This window comes from Bidens hawaiensis, unplaced genomic scaffold (genome assembly GCF_021521415.1).
Source record: "Bidens hawaiensis isolate Kalapana, Puna unplaced genomic scaffold, B.hawaiensis_p1.1 tig00003570_1, whole genome shotgun sequence".
Classification (NCBI taxonomy): Eukaryota; Viridiplantae; Streptophyta; class Magnoliopsida; order Asterales; family Asteraceae; genus Bidens; species Bidens hawaiensis.
In genome coordinates this window covers 856,083-876,040 of record NW_027491203.1, presented here as the reverse complement: position 1 = coordinate 876,040, position 19,958 = coordinate 856,083, and the positions used below count along the sequence as shown (strand labels likewise).

Sequence of the window (19,958 nt, the reverse complement as noted above, 5' to 3'; positions counted from 1 at the left end):
AGGTTTATTAGCAGAAGATGATGATATGAACCTGGTAAATATTGAGGTGTTTTAAATACCAACGATTCAGATGGTTGTCGTGGTTCAGATGGGCCTGATAATTTTTTGTGGTGGAGGGTGGCCGGTGTGGTGGCGGGTAAATGATGAATTTGATGAAGATGAAGAACCGGGATGTGGTGACTACCGACTAGTGAAGGTGTAACATAATAAAATAATAAACAATTTTAAAAATACCTTTTTACCCCTGACTTAACATTAACAATCTAACAGAGTTAGTGATTTGGATGTAATTGACCAGAAGTAGAAACCTCGATGATCCAGTTACAAAAGAAAAAAATATTTTTGGACGAAAATATCATAACTGAGCAAACATGATGGACGATTTTTGATGTACATAGAAATATACATCTTTTCGGCATCAAATAATCTCTAAAAACTGCAATTTCTATCAAATAGCATAGCATAAAAGACTACTTATCATAATAAAACATAATTTCAGGTGAAACCAAGCCCCAAACAAAGAAACAAGCGAAAAGACGAAGAAAAACAGAAGAAAACACAAGAAAAGAAAGAAACACGCCCCCATGCCTCAAGAAACACACCCCCATGCTTCTGAACACAATAAAAGACAAAATCGGGAAGCAAAAGCACGGGGCCATGCCTACCAAACACGGGGCCGTGGACAAGAACACAGAAAAGACAAAGAAGAATTAGCACATGTCACTAAAAACCACGGGGCCGTGCCTACCAAATACGGGGCCGTAGTCAACCTTCAGAAAAGACAAAACAAATCTTGCACATGTCATAAAAATGCACGGGGGCATGCCCATCAAGCACGGGGCCGTGCCTCGCACTCCAGAATGCCTATAAATAGTGGCTCATGTTGCACTCATTTGGTGTGCCTTGAAAAGAGTTCTATCCGGTTTTCACTTATAAAAACACATACTAACACTCACATTGAAGATCTAGTGAAGAGTTTGAAGGCTTGGAGGTCTTCACCATCAACCATCATTATCAACCATCATCACCATCATTAAGAAGGAAGATTCATCTACATTTGGTTAGATTATTCAAAGTTTTATCATGTATTTGTTATCATCATTCATCTTTATGTTTATCATCATGCTCATTATGAGCTAAACTCCTTTTACCATAAAAAATCTATGAAGAAGCTTTGTTTTACTTGATAATTAATCAAGACATGTGGTGTAGTCTAGTAAAGTACATGGTTATATTACAATTATCTTTTGATGAGAAATGTTTCACCATCTTAAATCACTAATTCAAAGTTGGTGGTTGTCAATTCTATTGGCGATCGTTTATGATCGATTCATGTTCTTGAAAGATAGAAATACTTTGATACATTATCGAAACATGGATCCTTATATTGTACTTATAAATGATGAGATATAAGTTATGATGTATTTCTCTAAACCTTGGTAATCTGGAAAATGGCTTTGCTTAGGATATCAAATTAGTTAAAGAAATCATATGTTAACGGAATGTGTAATTATAACCTACATAAATCAAAGGGGAGGTTGTGTGATGAACTACAACCACCCGAAGTTGTTAGAATTGGTATTTGAGAAATCGAAGTCAATCCTAATTGAGATGGCATGACATTAGGAAAGGGTGGACTTTAAAATGCGCATGCTATCTCCTTAGTGTCAAAGATGCTCACTTAAGGTTTAAGGAGCTATCTATCATATATTGCTATGGCAAGTTTATCACATGTCCAAATGTCAATTATCAATGCTAAAATGGAGTGGATTCTTCATCTTAGATGGTAACCTTCGCTTAATTGAACAACTCGTTTAGAATTTCTTGTCTTGGTCACCTATATATATAAGTATTTATATTTTATAAAAAGTTAAAAATTAACCCCAAAATGATTAAAACCTCAGATTAAAGTAAAACGATGATTTACCATTAGAAACATTTGTGTCCACGAATCGATACTTGGTTCTTACCAATACTATTCTACATATAAGATAGGTACACTTGCCTATTTTGTGTGTGTTTAGTCTTTGTAGAAATCACTTTTATAAATTTAAAACACGATCTTGTGCAAAAGCAAATCATTCCATCTATCATATTATATACCACACGCACGCACCGCATCAATTTTAACACTTCATTTCATTTGATTATTTTTTACTATTAATTATATATAATAAGCTTTTTTATATGTATTGATAACTTTGTTATGCATATGATAACTTATTTGTTGTAAATAAAACTTTTTCAGTAGTTTTTTTACTTTGATTTACATAATGGATCACAACAAGTTCTACTTGATACACGCTTACTTTTTGTATAACTTGAAGCATTTCGGGCAAGTTTAACTTGTATTCGACCATTTAAGTAAACAAGTAAAATCTGCTACTTGTGCTCTCTGGCAAAACGGACGGGTCGTGTCAATTGGCACAACGCAAAGAACCGATTTTGTCGGTACAAGTTACGGTAAAAAATGGTCATTTTAAGAAAAATATTACTTTTGATTCGGAACATGTTTTCTTTTCACTTTTTGTTTTTACTTTTAACATACAAATATAAAACTCATTATAACTTTTTAGTTTCTAGTATGTTGGAGTTAAGTAAAATGTGCCAATATCATCTAAAATTAAAAGTTTAGTAAGATGACATGTTTGAAACAAAACAAAAATTGTGATAAAATGCCTATAACTTTATTAGTATTACGCTTTCTTTGCTGATATTACCAAATATGTAGTAAGCCATACAGGTTTATTTTGTGTTAGTTATGAAAGGTTAATAAATTAATATCATTAAACCCTCAATTTAAATCCTTTGGTAATTTTTTTACCTATAAAAACTCGTGAAGCTATTGGTTCAGTAGCAAGATATATTGAAACTAACACAACAATATACTTAGAAGCAGTTTGTTTACATTTTTCAGCTCTTATTTTTCAAGAGTTTTGATGTGTTTTTTGTATATGATTATTGAAACTTAAATAACCAAAATCATATAATAAGGTAATGAGTGATATTTAATTTTTCAAACTATTACACGGGTTTATAACCTAGTAACTTAATAACCAAATTGATTCGCTTTATCAACTAGTGATTACGTATTTTCCAATTTAACAAATTTTTATCTTGCATTTAATATCTATTAAGTACCTATTAGACAGGTATTCATTCCATTATCTTTTACATTAATTGCATAGATAAATACGTTTAAAAAAAAGTAATTCCGTTTAGTGAGTCATCATAACTCATAACTATCTTACTATTTTAACATCTTCTTGCTTTGCATAAAAAAAAGGTAAATATACTAATTTTGCAGGGTCCAGGGTCAAATCAGGAATTAGACAAAAAAAATACATCACATCACGTGGTTTTAATTTATTTAGGGTGTTGCTAAACGTACTCCCCTTTTATTTATTTTTACTAAACATACCCCCTTCATTAAGTTTTATATTAACACAACTTAGACCTTTTGTTTGTTTCTTTTGTCATTTTGTTATCTTTTTATTATCATTATTATTTTTATAAAATCATTTTTTTTCTAATTTTATTTAACAATTTTTTTCTATTTATATTTAAAAGCCTTTAATAAAAATATATTTCTTCTTATTTAGAAAAATGTTTTTTTTCTTATCTAAAAAACATTGTTTTTCTTGTTTTAAAAAAATGTTTTTGTTCATATACTTGTTTTAATCTTTTTGGAGAGTTTTTTTTAAATTAAGAGATAATATACATTCTTTTATATAAAATTGTATCATTTTTTTAAACAAAAAGGTTAAATAACATACAACTTGATACAAAAAAATAACTATTTTCTCATATAACATTAATCGCATGTATCCAAACCTAACAAAATTGTTTTGAATACATTTTATAAAAAAAAATAAAAAATAAACTAGCTAGAGAAAGCATACAAAATTTTTTAATACATGTAAAAAAAATAAAGAAACTTTTAATAAGATTTTAAAGAAATAAAATAATAAAATCAATAACAAAATATATAAAAAAAAACTTAATAGTGATATTTTAAGAGAAATATAAAATAAAATAAGAGAGACTAACATATCAATTACAAATGTTAAGGGGAAATGAATTTATTTACTAATACTACTACTGGTTTAAAATCAAAGGCCCGAATTATTCGTTTTAACTCCCGCCCCAACCAAACATTACCTTGTTCAATTTCTCATTTCACTACCTCCTCTCTGTAGAATCCAAAACCCTAGCTCCAAATGCACGAAGAGGATGGCGAGATGTGACGAAGAGGATTTGGAAAGCTGCGGAGGAGCTTAGGCTGAGGGTTCCGGTTAATACTCAACTCGGATATGTTTTACACAAATGTTCCTCTCTTGTTAGACTCAAGCTTATTATGCAAAGGTACGTTCCAAACCTTTTAGATTTATATAGGGTTTAGTATCAAAAACTACTCCCTCCGTCCCATTTTAAATGTCATGGGACTCAAAACACACAAATTAAGAAATGTTTGATCATTTTATTTTATGAGCTGTAAAATGACAATAATGTCATTTAAGTTATTATGACATTTAAATTGGGACAACCAAAAGTTGGAAATTAAAACATCTAGTATATGTAATAGTAAGGGCACAATTGGAAATTGAATTTATATGTATAGAAATGACATTTAAATTGGGACAACCAAAAATGGAAAAATGAACATTTAAAATGGGAGGGAGTATTATTTAAGCATTGCAGTTCAAACGATGGAAATAATATTTGGAGTAATTAGTTATTATTTTGCAGTGATATGGATTCTACTATGCTGGCTTGCATTGCATTTGCGTGTCCGAATCTCCAGTCTCTGGAGATTTCTACGTGTGAAGGCTCAATCAATCGCATTACCGGGTATCCTTAGTTTCTTACTAACTTATATATATATATTTGCTGTTGGGTTTATTTTGCAAGGCAATTATGTTATTATTTTTTGAGCTCAATTATTGAAGGCTTGATTGGATTTTTTGGTTGAATTTTAGTTGCTTTGCAATTTCATTTACAGAATGTAATATTGAGCCTTTAGTTTTAACATTCTAGTTTGGCCTTTGTTAGATTGGTTCACATTTTATCAATTATATTCTTTTTTACACTAGTCATATGCATTTCATTTATCTAAACATTACACACATATTATTTAAGAATTTTTGTATTGCTAATATAGGCATGTTTATCTGATTATACTTGTTTTAAAACAAATTTTCTAATCAGAATCATTATAGGTTTGTATGTGTTGCCTGGTTATTCTATTTGTAACTGTTAGTGAATAGATTTGGCTGAGTTAAGATACACTTTAATATGTATTGTTTGTTTGTACACTGTCTTTTGGAACTGATTATGTTATAGACTATGAAAAAGATCATTGTGGTTTGTTATGTATCTGCTACGGAATGTGATTCTGTTTATACATTTCATTTTAAGGTTTAATTTGCTATGCAATTTTAATTTAAGATGACTGAAAATCCATTTGGCTTGTTACATTAGATCATTATATACATTTATCTGCCTCTGAATATGATTTTGTTTATTTTAGGGATGAATTGGGTCGTTTCGTTGCTGATAAACGTTGTCTCACATCTCTTAAAATCGAGGGGTGTTCTAATCTTGGATCTTTTGTACTCACTTCCAACACACTCTCTACTCTATGGCTTTCAGATCTTTATTCACTTTCAAAGATGGTATGCATCTTTGAAGTTACTCTTAGTTATGTTCTATGGCTCTTTTAATAAACAACTGTAGTCATATTTGATGTTTACCTTTATTTTTTATTCAAATTTTACTTAGGTTTTCAATCTCCCCAATTTAAATGAAATCTCTCTTGATTTCTCCCGCCAAGAAAACGATAGCACTGATCTTACGTTTATGATGGATGGCCTTGGAAGAAGCTGCCCTAAATTAAAAAATATTCATATTGCTTCTCTTCATCTCTCTCATTCTGTTTTGCTTTCTCTCACCGCTTCACATTTAAGGTATTAAAAGTTTTAATTTTTATTATGTTTCTAATGCCAGTATTCATTAAATCCAACTGAAATGACCTTTTTTATTCATTTATTTTAGGGGATTGCGTATGCTATCACTTGTACTTGGATCAGAAATTACTGATGCATCAGTTGTAGCAATTTCTAAAATCTACTCAAATCTAGAGTTACTTGACCTCAGTGGGTAAGTATTACTATTTTTTTTTAAATTTGAAACCATGGTTATACATACTATAGGTGGCAATCATGACCCATTGTTCAAATAATTGGTTAATTTGGGAACAATTTATTTGTATGTGTGTTCATTTGAGTCACCTTAAATTAGTTAATGGGTCTAAGTAGGGGTGGGGTGGGTTATTTATCTTTTTAAATGACTAATTTCAACCCGAGTTACCTTAAATTAGTCAACATGTCAAATTGGGTTACTTTAAATGAATTAAACATTTCGAATTCGGTCTACACAACAAATTAGTCAACTGCTTAAAACGGGAATTAGGTGGGGGTGGGTTGCTTTAAAATGACTCATTTTAACCCGATTCCATTTTGACTAAACACGTTTTTACCCGAATCAATTTGGTACCTTTTAAAACGGCCTGTGTTGAACCCATGTTCTTTTAGCTTAGAATCTGTTCTGACCCGTTACTTGACTGCCGACCTGCCCAGTTTGCCAGGCACTTATTACGTCTTGATGTTACAAACTATGTTTTGCAGGTCCAGCATAAGTGACAGCGGCTTAGGGATGATATGCAATGCATTTCCCGAGACTCTAACAAGACTGCTTGCTGCTCTATGCCCTAATATTACATCAAGTAATCTTTCAATTCATAATGCCATACATTACATCAAGTAATCTTTCAATTCATAATGCCATACATGCCATGTAATAAATTCATAATTCATTTTCTTATTTGATAATCAACAATATTTGCAGGTGGTATTCAATTTGCCACAGCTCAATTGCCTCTTTTGGAACTCATGGATTGTGGTATGACAATATGTGAATCGGACGCACAATATCCGACCGAAGAAGACAGTGATTCAAATTTACATGTAACATATCAGAAATTGTTTATAAAACATGCCCGGTTAAAAAAAGCTAAGCCTTTGGGGTTGCACTAGCCTTGATGTAAGATTCAAAACTTACTTATCAGTTTAAAATTTAATTTTGCATGTTAATATGTGTTTCTTATTATCCTATTGTTGCAGTCCTTGTATTTAAGTTGCCCAAATCTTAATGATATGAACCTGAATTCTTGTAAAAATCTCGTCGCAGTAGTTATAAGTTTCTATAACACGTTAACTAACATTATACGAATGTAACTTATTTTATAATTGTTAAATTTCAGAAAAATTAGTGCTGCGATGTCCTAAGGTGGAAAGTGTGCATGCTATTGGTTGCAAAGATTTATTAATCCAAACAATTCAAACTCAGGTAAACTATATGCTTATATGCATATCTAGACTTTAGATTTATATTTTATTATAAATGCTTGATTTTTTTGATGTTGATATAAATGTGAACCTGTTTTCAGGTTTCTAGCGGTTATGGTTTGTTAGAAGACCATTACTCTCGTAAAAGGATGGCTGATGATTCAAAGAGAGTTAGAATCCCATTTTCTTTTAGCCAGCAGGTAGCTGTAATTTTATTATTTTTTAAAAATTAAGTGATGCAATCTGAGCTTGACTAAGCTCGAGTTTGCTTGTTTGAGTTATGAGGGTTCGAGCTAGGTTTGCTTTGTGCTTTTTTTTAAAACTCGAGCTCGGCTCATTCGTCAAGTGTTTCAAGCTCGAGTTTGGTTAGTTTATTATTTCTTACTTAATTTATATGCATTTTTAATTTTAAATTTTATATAATACATAGTATAGTTTCATATAGTATTTTTATCATAATTCTGTATATAATAAATAGTATTATATAAGTATATATTCAGTACAAAGTTAAAATTATTTAAATAGTACGTTTGTTTAGGCTCGCGAGCCAGCTCGAGCTCAATAAGAGAAACTCGGCTTTAGCTCAGCAATTGTTTTTTTCAAGCTTGAGCTTGGCATATATATTTTATTTATCACTTAATTTATATACAGTTTTAGTAATTTATATATTTTTACTTACAACTTTAATGCTTATTACAATATTTATTAGTGTCATTTTTATCATAATTTGATATATAATATTTACTAGCTTTTGAACCCGTGTATTACATGGGATTTGTCAAATGATAAAAATAAATAAGGTCCGTTATTCCGATCGTGATTCTCAAAATACTTATAAATTAATTTAATGTAATTTAATGGAAAAAACAAATCGGGTTACGAAAAGTACTAAAATAGCACGAGTTTAATGGAAACGTTAAGTGTTGATTTGCCAGAAATTTAAAATAGTACTAAAGTTGCGTAGTTGGTTAAACCTCAGGTAGAAAATGACACTTAATTCAATAATGAATACAATCCACACTATGTTATAATCCACTTGACAAAATGGTTTTGATCCATGACCCATGGTTAGCTAAAATAAATGAGATGAAAGATTAGGAATTAAGAAAAATGTAGGCTTGATACCTAAGCTTCAATATTTTCTTTTATTAGTATAGTAAGATAATATTATTATATAACTATATATTTAATAGATTAAATATAATTATATAATAATAGGCTTGAGCTTGTTTAAGTTTGGGTTGATACAAAGCTTTTTAACAGCTGATCTTGAGTAGCTCGTGAACCGACTTGACTCATTTACAAGGCTTTGCGCCTTTCCACTACTATTGTTGTATAAAAAGATTAAAAGATAATTAGCAATAATCTTAAACAACCTTATAGAGTGAATTATTAACTTGTTTTTCTATGTCGTGTTTGTCGTAGTTACCAGATGACAAAAACAATTGGGAGGTTAGAAAGCGAAGAAGGTGCACCGTGCAAGCTGAATAATGACATGTAGGTTGTCGAACTATTATATGTGAAACCGTAACTATATAAGGTTTCATGTATGTTATAAAATATGCAACTTTGATACCATTCATGGGTGGATGCTACATGTGTGTTATAAAATTGATTTGTTATGAAGTTAGGGGTAAATAAACTTATAGATACTTCACATTTTCATTATAATAAAATTGAAACTTTAATATCTGCTTTAACTTGAATATGCTTTTAGTACGTTATTTTCCAGTTAGTTTATAAAGTAATGAAATCAGTTCAATCAGGCTGTTAAAGTTAAGTCTAAGGCTACTTGGTGTGGTGGGCTTTAAAGTCAAGTTAAGGCGGCACGTCATTGCCATGTAGACAATGTGGGCTTTAACTAATTTAGTTTAATTTGGTATCTTTATTTCGTATTATTTTATGAATTTATATTTATATTATATATAGTAACGAGGTAAAAATACATAAATGCTCATGACTTAACAATGAAAATAGACGGAGTTAATGATTTGGATGCAATTGACAAGACGTGGTAAACGTCAATGGTTTAGTTGCAAAAAAAAAATAAAAAATAAAAAAATAAAAAATTGTACGAAAATCGCATTATTAACCAAACCTCATGGATTATTTTGACACTCTACTCTAATTGTAATTTTGATCTTGTTTCGTTTTCGAAAATCATGAATATGTATATATATATACATATATATATATAGAGAGAGAAAAGATCAAGAGAGAACTCATACTTAGAGAGAGAACTTGAGAACTCTTAAGTAGAGGGGTGTAATTGTCAATTTAGTTCCCAAAAACATCTCATACATATGTTCAACTTCTCAAAACATTGTGCAGCGGCTTATGAACCCTAATTATCCAGAAAACACTTACAAATCAATGATTCAGAACACTAATTGTTAAGTATATCTAAGATCGGTTCACCTTTTTACGCCATCTATACACTTAAATGATGAATACGAGGATTGTGTTTGTATACAAAATCTAAGTAGAATGGTGGAGAAGTTTAAACTGGTGACTGTGAATAATGATGTTGAAATTGAGAAATTGAAGACGAAGACATGAGTTTTAGATGATTGGAAGAATGATTTGGAAGCTAAATTGACTGTCGTGCTCAATATCTCACAACTAGTCAGATATTTCTTAATTTCTTGCATAAGGTTTTTTTTTCTTAATTAGTATTAATTAATTTAACATATTAGTTTTTATTTTTGAAAATTTATACCTTACAGCAGTAGATTTGAATGTTTTTGTTAAACATGTAGAATATGGAAAATTCCATTTCAATTCTGTTGTTTGGCATGAATTTCTTTATGTCGGAGTTCTGTTTAAATAATTACTTGATCTGATATGGTGGAAATCGTATATAATTTTACGTCCGACATAGTAAGTTAGGATGACAAATCGACGTGGAATGTGATAGCGTAAATGAGGATTGTGGACCTTATTATTGTTCCTTAGATGAATATTATATAATTAAGTATATGTTCCTCCCATGGATAATAAACATTGTTCCTTCTATGAATAATATATAGGGTTCCTTGTATGGATAATATATAGTGTTCCTTCTATGGATAATACACGTTGTTCCTTCTATAGATGATATATAGTGTTCCTTCTATGGATAATTCACGTTGTCCCTTCTATGGATTATATATAGTGTTTCTTCTATGGATAATACACGTTGTTCCTTCTATGGATAATATATAGTATTCCTTCTATGGACAATAGTAAATGTTCTTTTAATGGATATTACGTGACGTTCCTCTTATGGATAATTATAAAAGGTTAAGGTATTAATATGTGTCTTCGGATACGTATAAGTATGTATGTGAATGTATGTATCTTGCCTGATTAACTAGAACTCACTCAACGTAGCTGACTTTTAGTATGCACGCAGGCAAATAGATTGAAACAGCTGACTTGAGAGAGAGAGAGACACATGGCATGATTTGAAGGGACTGACATCCAAAGAAGAATTTTCATGATGTTTTAATAAGCTACTTTATGTTACGTTTTAAAGACAAGATTTGAATATTTGTAATGAATTGTTGACTTTTATTATTCAGCGAAAGTTTTTAATTAACTCCGATTGTAGAACTGTGTTGATGAGTAAATCCAACGTGAAATATAGGACACCGGAAACAGGGCCTTACAGATTGCATATTGTTTTTATTTCTTGTATTGACTGTATTTTTACAATGAAAGAGAAATTACAAATAAATAGATGAAACTTTTACTCTAAACAAGGAATACAAAATAATAAAGGAAAGAAGTATCCCCTTAATTTTGTTCCAACAATCCATGGCTCCTAGTTGTCATTTGCTGTTAAATTCTCATAATTGAAGAAGGATGACAAATAATTGATCCCTTAGTATTTTATTTTCTAACACAAACATCCACTGCTGCTAAGGTCCTAACCACCTCACTTTCTGAAAATAATGAGCTCAAATACCTAATCATAAAAACTCTTGAACCGTACATGAGACAACATTTTTTGTCTTATGATACAAGACTTATACTGAAACAAGAATATCGAGAATGGCCCTGGATCATCTTGCCTTTACATTTACAAAACACATGGTATATCAAAGAAATCAACTTGCCCATATCCATCGGATTACACCTCCTGCACCATGGTTCCCTCCTAAGGATGATAGGTTCATTTCGCTGCCAATATTGTAGTAGAGTAGAAGGTAAGAGGGTTGATGAAAATGCTGAGAAAGAAGATAAATTATTGTTATAAAAAGCCAGATTGAAAAAGATCCTAAAAGATTAAAGAGAAGCAAGAAAAAAGGCTGTGGTCAGAGAAAATAAAGAAAAACCATATGAAACCGGTCCATATGGAGTCAACCGAAAGAGGACTGGGAAAGGCAAGACAAAACCACAAACAATTGAAGGAACAATTAGTACCACAGTTAATGCCACCCTAGAAGGGCAGCTCTCAGTAGTTTCTAATGATACAGTTATGACTGACAAGACTGATAATCAATCACCTAATCAACCATCTATTCCTGATATAGCAAAAGATCAGAGTAGACCAGTTGTTGAAAGAATTGATGACTCTTCAACAAGACAGTCTGTTGAAACAACTAATGACTCTACAGTACAAGTATTGAAACAACTAATAAAATCTTTCCAGAAAATGATGATTTATAACAAATACATCAGTTGATAATGTTGGGTTCGTAGGCCTTGTTGGCCCGGTTTATTATATGAAGTCAAAAGAGGAGACGGGTGTGGGCGGTCGGGCCCAAGCCCGGCCCGGTTTAGATTTCTTGCATAATAATTTACTAACCCTAGTTCAGTCTCTATATAAACAACATTATGTACTTGTAATATTTGTCACTCAATAAAGATATACCTAGTTGCCACCCGTGGACGTAGGTCAGTTTAGACCGAACCACGTTAAATCCTCGTGTTCGTTTATTGCTTTCGTGTGTGTGTTCAGTTTCGTGTGTGCGTTTAATCCTAACAAGTGGTATCTAGAGCTTAGGTTCGGATCACGCGAAGAACACGTTGAACCAGCCGAGTCGCCGCCAAACCATCCAGCTGCCGCCACCCTACTGCGCTAGGGTTCCGCCGCCGCCTACGGTTTTCCGATCGCCGTTAGGGTTTCCGCCGTCGATTGAAGGTTTTGTTACTGTTCGAAAGCAGGTCCACCGCATCACCAACGTGTACCGCCGCTACCAACCGCCGATCGGAGTAAAAAGAAAGAAAAATAAATAAATCGGCAGTTCCGTCGATATTTTTTCTTTACTGTTTCTAGACTTGTTCGTCGTTGTAGTCGACGGGTTATTGAAGAAGAATAAACAATTGAGTTTGGTGAAATACCATAGTATCCACAGCCGCCATCAAGATAAGTGTTGACCTAGTTTTTTTGTTTGAACCACATATTTATTTTCATTTAGCCACGTTCAATTGAAGTTGTGTTTGGGCTTAGGAGTTAGACCAGATCAGTTTTTTTTGGGCTTTTAAATTATAAGGGCAGCAGGCCCTAATTTGATTAATTGTGTGGACCAAAGTTTGGGTAGTTTAGCCCATAAATAATATTGGGTCAAGATCATAGTTGCAAAATACGAGCCAAGAATAGTTGAATCAAGATCCTATTTTTATTGAAGAACCGTTGTCAATCAGAAGAAGTCGTTTAAAGAAACGGAGAACCAGTGCCAACCGCGTTTGTCAGGTTTTATCGTTTCGGTTAAAGTTTCTGTTTTCTGATTTACAGTTCGTATTTCCGCTGCGGTTTAAATAGGTTGATTTTTTAACAGAGTTCAGTAGAACAGTTGTTAAGTTCAGGCTTGTGTTGCTGTGTCTGTCTCTGTTTTTTATCCAGTTTTTCGTTTTAGTCATTGTTATGGCAGAAGACGGAAAGGTTTCGATACAGAAGTTTGACGGACAGAAGTTCGGTTGGTGGAAGATGCAGATTGAGGCACTACTTTGTCAGAAAGACTTGGATGTAGTGCTTGAGGATGAAAAACCAGAAAAGTTTTCAGAAGCAGATTGGAAGAAGTTAGACAAGAAAGCTAGGGCTTGTATTACATTGTCGTTGTCGGAAGATGTGGCGTTTAACGTCATGAAAGAAACCACAGCCCGTGGTATGATGGACGCACTATCCAACACGTATGAGAAGCCTTCGGCAGCGAATAAAGTCTATCTTATCCGAGAGCTAGTGACAACAAGAATGAAAGAGGGTGGGTCAGTTACAACTCATATCAATAATCTTAATTCGATCTTGTCCCGCTTAGTGTCAGTTGACATTAAGTTTGATGATGAAGTTCAAGGCCTCTTGTTATTATCCTCTTTGCCCGACAGTTGGTCGCAAACAGTGACTGCAGTTTGTAGTTCGTCTACAAATATTACTTTCGATGGGATTCGAGATCTGATTCTGGGAGAAGATTCAAGACGCAGAAGTTCAGGTGAATCATCAGGCAATATGCTAGTCACAGAAGGTAGAGGCAGGAGAAAACAGCGAGGCAGTGGGAGCAGGAAGAGGAGTCAGTCTAAGACTCGTAAGGATATTGAATGTTGGGGTTGTAAAGAGAAAGGACACTTCAGGAATCAGTGTCCGAATAGTAAGAAAGAGGTGAACGTTACAGAAGACGACACAGATGACGGGGTCAGTAGTGATGATGCTTTGGTTTGTAGTGTTAAGAGTAGCGTTGATGCTTGGGTGATGGATTCTGGTGCATCGTTTCATGCCACTCACTGTAGTGAAACGATGAAGAATCTTAAATTTGGGGATTTTGGAAAGGTTCGACTAGCGAATGATGATATTTTAGAGGATACGGGTATGGGAGACGTTGATTTGATAACTTCAGCCGGTACTTCTTGGACTTTGAAAGACGTGAGGGTTATTCCAAGTTTGAAGAAACGTTTGATTTCAGTTGGGCAGTTGGATGACCAGGGGCACGATGTTAAGTTCGGGAATGGGCAGTGGAAAGTAGTCAAAGGGAATCTTGTGGTTGCTCGTGGCAAGAAAATGGGTTCGTTGTATATGATCGATATGTCACCGAAAGGAGTGGATCCAGTTTTGGTGAAAGACAAAATCCGGTTCACAGAATCTCGTGGGCAGAAGAAGGTTCGTTTTGCAAGTAACAAACCCAGAGCCAAAGTGAAGATTCAGGATGAACGAGCTAGGAAGGTTAAATCAGTTGGGGGACATCGTGACAGTGGGAGCACAGATCGTGTTTCAGTTACAGTTCCAGGTCGACAGTGGATTAAGAAAACCAGTATTCCAGCTGTAAAAGTCTCTCCAATGAATTACTTGCTGAATATGGATAGTGTTTGTTCTCAGGTTATCTCAGGATCCGGTAGTTCGTTACAGTGGGAGCCGGTAGGGACAGAGAACGGGTCAGGGGCAGTTTCAGCCATGACTGACGTGTTGGAGCTCCGGGGAGCTTCAACGGGCCTTCAGGTTAATTGATGAGAAGGCGGTGGCAACTAGAAGAAGTTTAATGTTCAGATTACAGAAGTACAATCAGGAGTGCAGACGAGAGTACTCAAGGCCTCCGAGTGGGAGATTGTTGGGTTCGTAGGCCTTGTTGGCCCGGTTTATTATATGAAGTCAAAAGAGGAGACGGGTGTGGGCGGTCGGGCCCAAGCCCGGCCCGGTTTAGATTTCTTGCATAATAATTTACTAACCCTAGTTCAGTCTCTATATAAACAACATTATGTACTTGTAATATTTGTCACTCAATAAAGATATACCTAGTTGCCACCCGTGGACGTAGGTCAGTTTAGACCGAACCACGTTAAATCCTCGTGTTCGTTTATTGCTTTCGTGTGTGTGTTCAGTTTCGTGTGTGCGTTTAATCCTAACAGTTAAAGCAACAGATTCACAAACAAGACAAGTTGACGTCCCTACAACAATTCATGTTTCAACAAATCCAGTTATAAGTTCATGACTAACTGATGAATCAAAGTTACCACAAAAACCAAGGGGAAAGTTGATCAGAGATGATTATCAAACCACCATCATCCAAAAGCAGACCGTCAAAATGTTGGTAAAAAAAGAATAATCATACAAAATATGATGATAATTCGATATGAGAATTAAAGAACAAGAGACTCAAAAACTTTCTTGAATCGACGTATCGATCATATTTTTACAACAAGATGTTGATAAGTTTATATACCCATCCAGAATAAGTGTAAAACATTTATTAACTTTCAAAATTATATACTAGGCTCATCTACTTTAACAAATACATAATAAAAGTTTAAACATACTTTCTACTAAATGACACATGGACCCCTGTATTCAGTCTAACTTCCAATACACCCCCCTTAAACAAAATATAGTTTAAGAAGGTCTTCAAACTTTCTTGACTTCCTTTCATATTAGCAATGGTTCATCTTCACATGCAAGACGAGCTTCTTCTTCCTTGTCTTCCTTCCATTTAGAGAAATCTATTGCAAAGTGTTCGTATTCACCACAACCGAAACATATAAACTTTCTACTGTCTCAGATGTTGATAGCTTCCATCTTAATTTCTTTCTTTGCCAACCATGCTATCTTGACTTTCTTTCTTGGACTTTTTTTCCCTATCTTCGGTTCTTGATTTAATCTTTCTTTTGCTTCTTACTTGTACCATACATGTTTTGTTTACCACACAGGTCTTATTTGCCACACATGACTTCTTTGCCACACAGGACTAACATTCTTGCCACGCACGACTAACCTTCTTGCCACATAGGACTAACATTCTTGCCACACAAGTCTAGTTTTCTTGATTTCTTTCACCACGACGGTTTTTTTACCACCATACGAATACACGGGTTTCTTTCTTAAAATTTTGGATTTGTTTGACTTGCGTTCATCAATAATTAATTATAACATAACAACAATTTAAAACTTTCAAAATTTTGATTCTTAAACAATCAATTCCCAATCTTCACGTAAGAGAATTTGATTTGAGAATTTTTTATTAGAATAAAGAATTCAAACTAACAATTTGCTTTTGCCTTTATTGAATGATCTTTTTCCAAAATATCCTTCATGTTATTTTCAAATCTTGAAATCCCTGAATTTTGGAATTTTGAAACGTAAAAAAATAAGAAAAAAATTAACTTACAGTTTTGATAAAAAAAAATATGATGAATGAATCCCTTGCTTTTGCAAAATCACGCTTGATTCAATTAAACTTTCAATCTATTATGGATTTCTGTCTTGTAAACGATTTGCACAAGCACAACCCGTCACCTTTCTGATTTTTCTTTCTGATTAATGTATGGTTCTTTAATTCAATTGGCTTCACCTTTCTTTCTTATTGACTAATTGATTAAACCAGGCTTGCTTCTCTCTCTTTCTTCCTGATCGATTGATTCAACCATGCCTACTTCTCTTTATTTGTTTCCTTGATCGATTATATGGTGCAATTCAAACCCTGTTGGAACCCTGTGTATCAATCCAATACCAATAACAATAACAGATCTCGGATCTGTGTGTATACGTTTAATACCTTAATATAGATCTAGCTCATAATTACGTTTGATTAAGTGTTATGTGTGTATATGTATTATCAGTATATATGTATTAGTAGTTGTATAATATTAGGATGAAGATAGAGAGAGAGAGAGTTTGGACAGGGTTTAGTTAATTATCTCCCAAAACTTAAATTAAACGTGAACTGAGTTCATTATAAATAGAAGATAGGTCTGGTTCGCTAACATTCCCTAGCGAACCAGACACTACTTCGTTACATACATAAATAACGAAACACCCCCTGATTCGTTAACATTCCCTAACGAATCAGGAGGGAATAAGCTTAGGTCTTAGTTCGCTAAACAACCTTAGCGAACTAGACATTACATATAACAAACTAGAGAATAACTTAATGTTTATTACATTAAACATAAAAAAAATACTTTAACGATAATTACAAAGACTCAAGACGCAAAACCGTGCACTAACAGACACCCCCTCGTCTTGAGCTCTTTGTCTTTAAGTTACTTGAAATGCTTGGACTGCCGGTCTCTGCAACTATGAATTCTATTTTAATAACAAACACGCACAACGCGTTGGAATTGCATAGCCAGGTCGTAGTCTTCATTGCGTTCAATCAGAATCTAATTCTTGTGTAGCACGTCATTGTCGGTCTCTGATAAATTAACCAACCACATAGGGTCGATGATCTTGATAAGCTCAGTCTTCAGTCCTTTACCGAGCACAATGACGGCCTCGCCAGTACGATTATCATAGTACCAGCGGTCAAACGAGAGATGCATATGTTGCCGTTGGGGCATCGTCTTCACAGGTGCCCGCTTCATCGTCTTTAGCGGCTTTACCTTAAGAACAAGTTTCCTCCATCCAGTCCATGGATCAATCTCGTCAATACGTTTACGTCTCGGGACCTGGGGCTTGAAGAACTTGAAACCAAGATTGACCTCGAACAGTAAGTGTTGATGAAACCACTCAGCTGTCCGGTAACCACCACGATTGATAAATGGACGTCTCGCGAGGGTACGAACATCCCAACGCGGTAATGTAAGAACATTCATTGTCGTTTCATAGTACTGGATCCCCTTCTCCCATTTAATTATACATACTTTAAGCTCAGAATCATAAAGCCATGAGACAATATCACCATGTACCTTGGATACAATCTTGAATGAGGTCACTTGGTTTGCTTTGACCCAAGCTGCAGCTACATCTTTTCGTTCTTGATCAACATATCTATACGCCTTGATAATCTTACCCGCTGCTTTGTAGCTGAACCACTTAGCAATATCAGCATCGGATATGACTTCAAGTGATTTGTATACTGCATCAACTGCCTGTTTACCCTTAGAAGCCTTCACCAGATCATCCTCTGCAACTTTGAACGTTTGCTCATCAAATGTTGGAGCACCTTGATCAACGTTTGTGCGTTGAAATAAGTCCAGCTACTCCTCAGCAGTGACGTCTTCCATCTCAACATCCTTGTCTTCAAAAATGAAATCCGTATTCATCTGAATAGACGGATCTTCTTCTATACCTTCCTCATTCACCACTTTGACATCAGGCTCAATCTCTAACACGGTCAACTGTTCATCATTCAACCCAAGCAATATAGAAATCTGCTCCCGTGTCAGAGACCTATCAATGAACTCACCAACCTCTATCTCATCTCTGTTCACCACACTTCTAACCACCCCCGATCCATCCATAAATATCACAGTGTTAGCATCAATCATTTCAATTGGCTTAGCAACAGTTGGATCTTGATACACAACAATCTGTTTATCCGAGTCCTCACCGCCACTTGTACCAGCACCGGAAGATGAGCCGTGCGTTTGTTTAGGCTCACCTCCTGCACTAGACTCGTCAGGATCTTGATAATCTATTTTGAGTTTCTTTAAGGCATCTTCTTTGCAAGTCAGTTGCAAGATTAGATCCTCTTGTTCCTTCATTTTCACCTCTGAGACTCAACAATCGCACGTAGCGCTTTAGTCTCCTTTTGGAAAAAAGAAATATAACTCATCATTCGTTGTTGATTCTCCATAAGTCGTTCCTGATTCTGACGGTCACCAGACATTTGGTTTTCATATAGACAGGAGAAGATTTAACAACATCTCAGTCTGACGGTTTGGTGGCAAGTTGTATAGGGATGGATGAATAGGTTGGATCGGTTCTTGAGGCCGAGTGATTCTTATAAAAGAGAGATCACTGGGAGGAGGAGACGGAGGAGGAAGGGGAGGCCTCATGGATGGTGTTGGAGGAGTAGTAGACAATGCAGCAGGAGGCCTTGGAATTTCAGATAAAGCCATTTGTGGAATTAAACCAAGCCTTTCATGAGACACCAACGTCGTTGTCAATGTAAGCATCGGAGTGCTAGTAGTAGGCGGCACTACCGAGCGTTGAGGCGTTGATTGACGAGGTGGTGGCACACCAATAATTACCACAGCCCCAGCTGACACACGTCTCTTCTTTGATGGCTCTCCAGTTGCCACAGCTTTCCCTTTTCTCTTCCGTTCTTGTTGAGCTGCAATGGTGGCAGCTAATGCAGCATTGACTGCATCTTGTTGCTCTTGAAGAGCAGCATCACCAGCTCCACCATCACCATCATTTCCATCATCGTTCCCACCTTCTCCCCCTTCACGCTCAGAATCCGAGTCATCGTGGATCCAGCGTTCATTAGGAGGACATACATAATTAGGGTTAATAATATGACCAATCATACGTTTATCCCGAGGCCTCTCCTTACGGTACACTTTCATTCGAAGTAGAGTGTCGGCCTTCATATGTTCCAAAGGAAGCACATCATCCCTCAAAGCTTGATTAATTACCAAGTTTGGAATCAAATCTTGAATTATCAATTGTAGAAATCGGGGATACATTAAAAACTTCTTCGACTGAGTCGTTTGTTGAACTTGCTCTTTCAGATGATCGAATACTAGCTCAGAATAGTTAAATGGCTTGTTGAGGATAAGTGCAACAAAAGTCGATTGTATACTGCTTCTGCATTGGTCAAAACCCCCACGACGACCACTCATACAATGAATCAAAACATGAAGAAGATACTTGTATGGTGGGCATAATCCATTCTTGTTCAACATTGATTCATCAATACCTCC

The 19,958-nt window shown here is 34.7% G+C and overlaps 1 pseudogene across 1 annotated transcript; it reads left to right on the top strand.

The window, feature by feature from the left end:
- The first annotated feature begins 4,076 nt into the window (after positions 1 to 4,076).
- On the top strand, positions 4,077 to 9,022 carry LOC143623848 (F-box/LRR-repeat protein 17-like; annotated as a pseudogene). The gene is made up of 12 exons (XR_013151981.1): positions 4,077 to 4,104; positions 4,200 to 4,365; positions 4,750 to 4,851; positions 5,531 to 5,675; positions 5,782 to 5,966; positions 6,055 to 6,159; positions 6,687 to 6,784; positions 6,907 to 7,101; positions 7,182 to 7,257; positions 7,322 to 7,407; positions 7,508 to 7,606; positions 8,832 to 9,022. The product of XR_013151981.1 is annotated as an F-box/LRR-repeat protein 17-like (transcript).
- Positions 9,023 to 19,958: the final 10,936 nt, after the last annotated feature.